This window comes from Dioscorea cayenensis, chromosome 7, assembly GCF_009730915.1.
Source record: "Dioscorea cayenensis subsp. rotundata cultivar TDr96_F1 chromosome 7, TDr96_F1_v2_PseudoChromosome.rev07_lg8_w22 25.fasta, whole genome shotgun sequence".
Lineage (NCBI taxonomy): Eukaryota > Viridiplantae > Streptophyta > Magnoliopsida > Dioscoreales > Dioscoreaceae > Dioscorea > Dioscorea cayenensis.
Window position 1 is genome coordinate 8,294,334 of NC_052477.1, and position 9,487 is coordinate 8,303,820.

A 9,487-nucleotide genomic window follows, 5' to 3' on the forward strand; every position below is an offset into this window, starting at 1 on the left:
TTTGCTAACAAGTCTAATCCTAACTTGGTGTGCAAGTTGAAGAAGGGGTTGTATGGTTTGAAGCAAGCTTCTCTACTATGGTACAAGAAGTTTGACACATTTATGCAAATGAGGGTTATCTTAGATGTGATTTGTGATCTTTGTGTTTACTGCAAGGGTTCCATATGTGGCATGTTTAAGTTTCTTATTACTTTATGTGGATGATATGTTGATAGCTAGCAATGATTGGAAGGAGATTAAGTCCTTCAAGCTCCATATGTGAAGGAAGTTTGCTACCAAAGATCTTGGTGCCGCAAAGAAGATTTTAGGCATATGCATTCATTGAGATAGAGAGCATGGGAAGTTGTAGTTGACATAATTTGAATACGTTGGCAAAATTCTTGAAAAGGTTTGGAATGGTTAATTGCAAATTGGTTTCTACAACTCTAGCAGCACATTTTAATCAATTCAAGAAGAGTTCTCCAAAGGATGATAAAATTTAAAATGTTACTTACACCTCTATGATTGGTAAATTAATGTATGTTATGATATGCACAAGGCCGGATATTTTTGCAGTGGGGTTGTTTCAAGGTATATGTCTTGTGCCAGTTGGGAGCATTAGCAAGTGATAAGTGCTTGTGCGATAAAAATGCGAAGCGTTCTTTCCTTATGATAGGCATTACTTTTGTCAAGTTTTAGCGCTAATACGTGTGTATTTGTGTACTTTTATGTAGGTTGGGTTGTGAGGCTGATTATTTATGAAAGAAGCCATTGTAGATCGTTTTACGCATTATTTGGAGGAGATCTTGAGAAAGCTCCAACGCGGAGACATGAGTCGGGTTTAGAATGCTAGAATGTATGCTAACCTCTTTGTATTTGAGCTAAGGCAATGATTCAGAGGGGCACGAAGGCAGTTACATCCCAGTATTCCGGCTTGTGCATATTTAGCATGATCTCCACCAACGTGACCGTTTATTGAAGAACCAAGACGATCTATGACGTGAACGTGTGCCCGTTTACGTTACCTCGATGAAAGCATGGATTCGGGAGTATTTCGGGTAGTCACTTTAGCAGGTACTATTTATAGCTGGCCGAAGAAGGAGCAAAACAGAGGAGCCACACGGGCGTGTGGAAATTCCACTCGCCCGTGCGTTAATTCCATAGGCCCGTGTGGAATATCCACAGGGGAGTGTGGAATCCCGATTCCAGCCCTATTTAAGGCCGATTTCAGCCCCGATTTGAGGATTCGTTTCTCCATCATTTCCCCAACTTGAGAGACGGCTGCGGCTAGGGTGTTGAGAGGTATTGGCTAGGGATTTGGAGAGGTTCTACATTTCTGACATCGTCATCTCTTTGGAAGAAGGTTGGTAAGGGAGCCTCCGTTGGATTGATTCGGCGAGGCGTATCTTATACCGGACAAGGGGATCTTGCCACGAGTAGAGGACTCTCCATAAGACCATCGCTATGACTATCGATGGGGTTCTTTCCTATGAATTGCTTTCTTTTACATTTGATTTTATTATCGTTTGTATTGTGCTCCATGGAGAGCTAAACCCCTAGTGGGTACTTGAGTATTTGTGAACCCTACGATGTATTAGTTTCATTGAATCTCTTTAGTATGTTTTCAATTAATTGATGTTTTTATGAGTGCAATGTTGAATGTTTGATTGTTGAATACTCCCTTAGAGTGACACTAAGGTTGAGAGTTCTTGTGGTAACCCTTGTGAGTGTGTGACACACCATGAGAGTTAGACAAAGCTTGATTTGAGAGGGTTGCGAGGGTGAGTCGAGAGGTACAGGAGCGTCCCCTTTCACCTCCAGTGTGATAGATTCTACCTCCGTTCCTCGAGTTCTTTGCGGCCATAATAGAGCGAATCAGCTAAGGGATAACCCTCCACTGGGGCTTAGTTGTGAGCACAACAGAGTGAAGTGTTGAGGTGATTTTAGCATTTAGGGCTTAATTGTGGTTAGGGACCTTTCTTTTGGACCAAAGGGTTAGGTCTACAATTAGGAAGAGATTTATCACTTGGAATCCCCAGAGCTCAATTCAATCCTTCTTATGAGTGCGAGGTTCAGAGGTTGTTCAACCTCTCCTCCGGGACATGTAGAGGATTAGGCTTGGTTAACCCTAGATTCGGGACCATGCATTAAAAGGATGTCCCTGACTCACCATTGCATTAGTTAAGAAGCATAATAGAGAGTTCTTGCACTTGAAATGATTTTCCTAGACGGATTGATACCCGGGTACCCCATCTTTATTGATTGCCTTACCTTCTCCTTTACTTTTGCTCTCTTTTGGGTTGCTTTACTTTTGAGAATTGAATCTTGTTACACATATTACTATTCATCTTTCACATAGTTAAGGAACAAATTAAGTATTTTTATACCCTATTCGTTATGGATACGATAACTCACTCACTTGGGATTTATTACTTCGACAACCTCGTGCACTTGCGGGGAGCATTGTCAAGTTTTTGGCGCCGTTGCTGGGGAAAAGGCGTTAGGAGATACTTTGCACTTTTGTTTCCTTAGCTATTCCTTTATTCATTCTATTTCACATTTTCTTTTCTATCATCATTCTAATTTGTTCTCCTTTTCTTTGATTTCAGAAGAATGATTTACATACCCGAATTAATTGACATCATCACCGGAATTGTTGAAAATGTAGAGGAGAAAGTTCAAGCATTTGCAGTACCAGATACATCGTGTTACTTTTTGCAAGAGCCGGATACCATTGAACATGTCGTGGAAGAATCAGTTGAAGAGTACATCGCCAGAATTCAGAAGCAGGATTGCGAATTATATAGTGTGCTGGATCAGTTTGAAAGGTCTGCATTGGCATCATCGAGTGATCATTTAGAAGAAAGTTTGGAGGCAGTTCTCGATCAGTTTCGACTCATTTTATCAAGAACAAAGGCAGGAACATTTCTCAGTAGGGGTGTCATTCTCAGTAGGGAAGACTTGTGGTTTGGATACAACGACAATTGTTGATTACCATATAGAAGTACATTCACAGTCGTGAGACAGGGAAGAATGAAGTCGAGCAGGGAGTAAACGAGTTTGAGGAAATTGCCAGGTTGAAGGAGAGTAGGTTACGTCCGTCAATTGATGAACCGCCAACCTTAGAGCTCAAGACCTTACAAGCACACTTGGAGTATGCTTTCTTGATGGAAGAATCTAAACTTCCGGTGATTATAGCCTCGAATTTGTCGGTGGAGCAAAAGGACAAGCTTGTTAGTATGTTGAAAAAGTATAAGTCAGTAATTGCATGGAAGATTTCAGATATCAAGGGCATAAATCCATCCTTTTGCACCCATAAAATCTTAATGGAAGATGATTACAAGTCTGTAATCCAACCACAGCGAAGACTAAATCCAAACATGAAGGAAGTTGTCAAAGCAAAAGTAATGAAGCTACTAGATGCAAGAATTATTTATCCCATATCCGATAGTGCATGGGTGAGCCCAACTCAAGTGGTTCCGAAAAAAGGAGGCATGATGGTGGTAATCAATGAAAAGAATGAGTTGATTCCAACCAGGACAGTTACAGTATAGCAAGTTTGTATTGATTATAGAAGGCTAAATGATGCCACTCACAAAGATCATTTTCCGTTACCATTTATAGATCAAATGTTGGAGCGTTTAGCAGGGCATCAATTTTATTATTTCCTTGATGGTATGTCAGGATATTTTCAAATCCCTATAGCTCCAAAAAATTAGGAAAAGACCACTTTTACTTGTCCTTATGGTACTTTTTGCTTACCGAAGAATGCCATTTGGATTGTGTAATGCACCAACCACATTCCAACGTTGTATGACAGCCATTTTTGATGATTTCCTAGAGGACATTATGGAGGTATTTATGGATGATTTTTCAGTATTTGGAAACTCTTTCGACAGTTGTTTGAAAAATTTGGAGAAAGTTCTAGTGAGATGTGAAGAAACAAACCTCATCCTCAATTGGGAGAAGTGTCATTTCATGGTTCAAGAAGGCATTGTCCTTGGACATAAGATTTCAAAAGCAGGGATGGAGGTGGACAAGGCAAAGATTGAGGTAATTGAGAAGCTTCCTCCACCTTCAAATGTAAAGGGGATCCGCAGCTTCTTGGCGCATGCAGGGTTTTACAAAAGGTTTATCAAGGACTTCTCGAAGATCACACAACCATTAACCAACCTCCTAGAAAAAGATGCTCCTTTCAACTTTGGGGATGATTGTTTAAGTGCATTTAAGTTGCTGAAGGAAAGATTAGTGCAAGCACCAATTCTGACAATACCGGATTGGAATGAACCCTTTGACCTCATGTGTGATGCAAGTGATTACGCTATAGGAGTGGTTTTAGGATAGAGGAAGGACAAGCAATTCCTTCCAATCTATTATGCTAGCAAGACCCTCACAAGCGCGGAAGAGAACTATATAACTAACGAAAAGAAATTATTGGCAGTGGTATTTGCTTTTGACAAGTTCAGGCCATATCTCATTTTATCAAGAATGATAGTATTTACGGATCATTCAACACTCCGCTATCTCATGAGTAAAGCTGACGTGTAGCCAAGGTTGATTCGGTGGATTTTATTGTTACAAGAGTTCGATATGGAAATAAAAGACAAGAACGGAACTCAAAATGTGGTTGCAGATCACATTCCAAGATTAGAAGGGTGTGAGGGGCAAGAACTGGCGATCAAGGAGATCAACAATTTTTTCCCTGAAGAACATTTGTATGCGATACAGGAGTCAGAAATCAGAGAGTACTCCATGGTTCGCAGATTTTGCAAACTATTTGTCGGGAAAGGTAATGAAGCAAGGTCTCTGTTATCAACAAAAGAAATTTTTTTTAGTGATTTAAAGAATTACTTTTGGAATGATTCTTATTTGTTCCGTATCTATGCCGACTATGTGGTTCGATGATGCGTATCTAGGGAGCAAGGTTGGAGCATCATTGCACATTGTCATTCAGGTCTCATTAGGGGGTACTATGCTTCGAGCAGGACTGCTGAAAAAGTTCTTGCCGCCGGATTCTATTGGCCAACTTTATTCCAGGATACTCATCAGTTTGTTCTTCGATGTGACAGCTGTCAGATGGCTGGGAATCTATCATGAAGAGATGAAATGCCTCAAAATCCGATGCAATTTTGTGAGGTATTCGATGTGTGGGGTATTGATTTCATGGGACCATTCCCGAGTTCTAATGGAAATCAATACATCTTAGTGGCAGTTGATTATGTCTCTAAATGGGTAGAAGCTCAAGCCCTTCCAACCAATGATGCTAGAACAGTGGTGAAATTTCTGAAGAAGTTGTTTTCTCGTTTTGGAACTCCAAGAATTATCATAAGCGATCGAGAAACTCACTTCTGCAACAGTTAACTTGCTAAAGTTTTGAAGCGCTATGGAGTGCATCATCGTCTTGCTAACCCTTATCATCCACAAATGAGTGGTCAAGTAGAAGTCACAAACAGAGAACTTAAGAGGATTTTAACCAAATTTGTGGAACAAGGGAAGCAGGATTGGTCAGAAAGGTTAGATGACACACTCTGGGCTCATCAAACAGCGTACAAGACACCAATAGGGACTACTCCCTATAATCTGGTTTACGGAAAGTCTTGTCACTTGCCTGTGGAGTTGGAGCATAGGGCGTACTGGGCAATCAAGGCCATGAATCTTGACTTGCACAAGTTGGGGGAACAGAGAATGCTACATCTTAATGAGCTGGATGAGTGAAGGATGAAAGCATATGAGAATGCAAGGATTTATAAGGAAAGAATTCGGAAATGGCATTACAAGCATATTAAAAATCCAAAGGAGTTCAAGGTGGGAGATCAGGTGTTGCTATTTCAATTCTCGTCTATGTTTATTTCTAGGGAAGCTCAAGTCCAAATGGTTTGGCCCTTACATGGTGACCGAAATTTCACCTCATGAGGCTATAGAGATTACCCATCCGGAGAAAGGTATGCTTAAGGTAAACGAACACAGGCTAAAACCATATCATGGAGGAGAGGTTAGTAATGCCGACAAAGAAGTATTCTTCCTTCATGAACCCCCATGAGGAGAGACAAGGTACGTCAAGCTTAGTGACGTTAAACAAGCGCTTCTTGGGCGGCAACGCAAGTGTTTACTGTTTTTCCCAGTCATAGTTTAGGTTTGCATGAATAATTTGTTAAGTGTTGGTGTCTTAATGTTTAGATGCTTGTGCTATGTTCATTTTGGTGGATTTCCATGTCATCGTGTGTTTTCATGTGGATTTGGCAAAGATTTATTCATTTGAGCTTGTTTCTATTGTTTTTCGCTGGTAATTGTTGCATAAAAAAGCAGGCTCTGAATGTGTAAACGTGTTCAAAAAATTTCTGCAGAGCCTGCAGAGTTCTTCAAGTCTTCCAGAGAAAATGCACTAGAGTGTGGAATTTTCACACGCTCATGGGGTTGTATTGCGAGCTCATCCAGAGAAGGCACAGGGGAGTGGACTTACCCCTGTGAGCGACCTTGCGATTATCACACGGCCGTGCAGAATTACCGCACGGGCGTGCGATGTTTCAGCATAAACGTAGGAATTTTTCCTGAGAGCACACAGGGACGTGGACTCGCCCCTATGGGCAACCTTGTGACCAACGTACGGGCATGTGTATTTTCCGCACGCCCGTGCGGATTTCTCCAGATGATCCCATCTCCATCCCGAGAGCGCACAGGGGTGTGCGAATGCCCCTGTGAGTTAGGCTCGCGGATCGCCCACGGCCGCATGCATTTTTCCGCACGGGCGTGAGAAACACTTGGTGATTTTTCTCTGTTTGACAGATAGCGCACAGGGGCATGTGGCTGCCCCTGTCGGTCGGGCGCACGGGCGTGGGTAATTTCCACACGCCTGTGAGGGTGCGTTCAGAGTGGGTGAATATTTTCCAGAGAGCGCACATGGGCGTGTATCCAGCCCGGAAAGTCTCTCATGCAAAGGCACACGGGCGTGCATAATTTTGGCACACCCGTGTGGATGTGCGACGCTCATAAAAGTCAGGCTCGTCGTTATAAAGCCTCTCTCATTAGCACACTTCCAACCGAGTAGAGAACATTCCCTCAAAGACTTTTTCTCGACCTCCCATGGGTGGTTTTTCATCAATAACTTGAGTTTCTCGCCGATTTCGGAGATTTTTGTTTTCGGTTCAACTCATCAATAAAACTCCGGTTTCATCTTGAGGATGCCCTTATTTTGATTCTATTCGATTTGATTCGATTAAATTGGAAAATATACCTCGGTGCCAGGCTAAAATGATCTTTGATATGTTTTCATGAGCTTTGAAAGCTAGAGGGAGATGCATTCACGCTTTTTGGAAAAAGGGGCCATGCGATTTTCACGCCCTCGTGAATCCGCACTGACATGTGGATTTTCCACACGACCGTGAATTCTCGCACTATATTTTGGTCGAAGCACTAAGCTCTTTTTCCAAAAACATGCAGGTATGGCCCCCAGATCAAAGAAGGTAGTGGGTAAGCATCCTAGGGAGCCTACACCTGAACCGGAAAGCATGGAATTCACACTTCCCGAACATAAAACTAGATTTGAGCAACTAGCAAAGCTTAAATTTGGTCAAACACGGATCCCTGACGTGAGCTCAATGAGGGAGGTGCAATTAGCAGATGACATGGCCGATGAGGTTAAGGAATTGCTATCGGTGGGTGGTTGGCGTAAGCTTTTGAGTCTTCGTGATCCCGCCATTCGCCCACTCACATTGGAGGTGCTCGCTTCATTTGAGTTTGACCGCTCGTACACTGATTTTGATAGTGTCGGTACCATTCAGTTCAGAGCCTTTGGGCAGCATCATGACATGAGCCTCACACAGTTTTCTGTTACACTTGGGTTATATGATGAGGAGTTCATTAAAACAGAAGAGTGTGATGAGATGCCGACTGACTATTGTGGAAACTTAACCCCCTAGAAGGCTCACTGAATACTATATGGATCGGGGGCGATACTAGCCAGGAGTGTCCAAGGCCACGTGTCTTTCTAGACCTAGTTACAGATACCTTCATGCCATCTTGAGTAGATCAGTGAACGGTCACGACGACAGCACGGGAGTCCTTAGCAAACAGGAACTTTTATACTTATACGCTATGGTGCGAAAGGAGCCGATTCATATGGGACACATTGTAGTGGAGTATTTGAGGCATCAGGGACATTACCCAAGGCTTGGTGTCATTTTCTCAGGTCCATACATCACTAGACTCATTCTTGGGATGCGTATACGAGATATGATTAGAGGTGCTGAGAAAACGATAATTCCAACACCCATCAATTTGGAAACAATAAGGCTTATGGGTATGATCACGAAACATCCAAGGGGTGTTTTTGTGCTGAATATGCCAACTGGGTCCGAGGAAACCGCAGCCAAAGGGTCTTAGCCAACTTTAGAGTCGCAACAAGAGAGAGATCAGACAAAGGCGGTCCCCCAACATAGGACCCACCCCCGATACATATGTTCTCACCATCTCGAGCCATGATCGTTTTGAGAACCTCGAGAGTGTCGTGGGGGTAGTACGGGCAGAGATCGCTGAGGCACGAGCGGAGATAGTAGAGGTGCGTGTGACGTAGGCCGCATAATTCACAGAGTTCATGGCGCGTTTCGACGTTTTACAGCAGATCCTTCAGAGAGATGCTGCTGCACCTTTTGTACTGTGACTGCGCACCTCCCAGACGCCCTTGCATCACCATCACGGGACCCACCAACATCTTCTGATCCAGCACCAGCAGCAGAGGAGCCAAAGTGTGGCGCCGACACTTGACTTGCTTTTATTTTACTTCTAATTGCATTCCATTTTGGACATGTTATCCTTAGAAAGGACTTTCCTTCTGAGCTTATTTTTCATTTTGTTGTCTCGAGTTAAATTTCTTGTTCTATCTTATATATGCTCGAGTTTTGTTTTTCTTTTATTGAGCTCTACTGAACCCCCTCGTGTATGCGTGTAGATGGTCTTGTCATCATGGGAATTAAGAACTTGTCATAGACACGGCTAAGGTGCTTCGGCACTTGGCCGTGTGTGCCTCACAATCCGTTGTAACATCACCCCCAAGGATTTAGCTTCATCAAATGCAATACTAGGAGTCAGGGGAGTATTGTTTCGATTGTTTCTCCCACATTTATTCTTGATTGATATACATTATAAGTAAGCTTGCATTTGTACATTGAGGTTAATGTACAACTTAAGTGTGTGTGTGTGTGTGGGGAGAGGGGGTTTCATAGTGCACATATCTTTTATACTATTTTGATTGATGTATATGCTTACATAGCCAATGGTGATTCACCTTAGTTGCAGTGACGGTATTCTTGAGTTTAGGAGAATTTTTAACATTGAATGTTCTCATGCTTTAGTTCTTGCTTGAATTTTTAGGAATTTTTGCCCGAATAACATTTTGTGCACTTCTCACTCTTTAAACTCTTTTGGAAACTCAAGTCTAAGGTTAAAGGGACTAGTTTTAGTCTTGTTTCTTGTGTTGCTTTAAAAAAAAGGAAAAGAAAGAAAGAACAAAGTG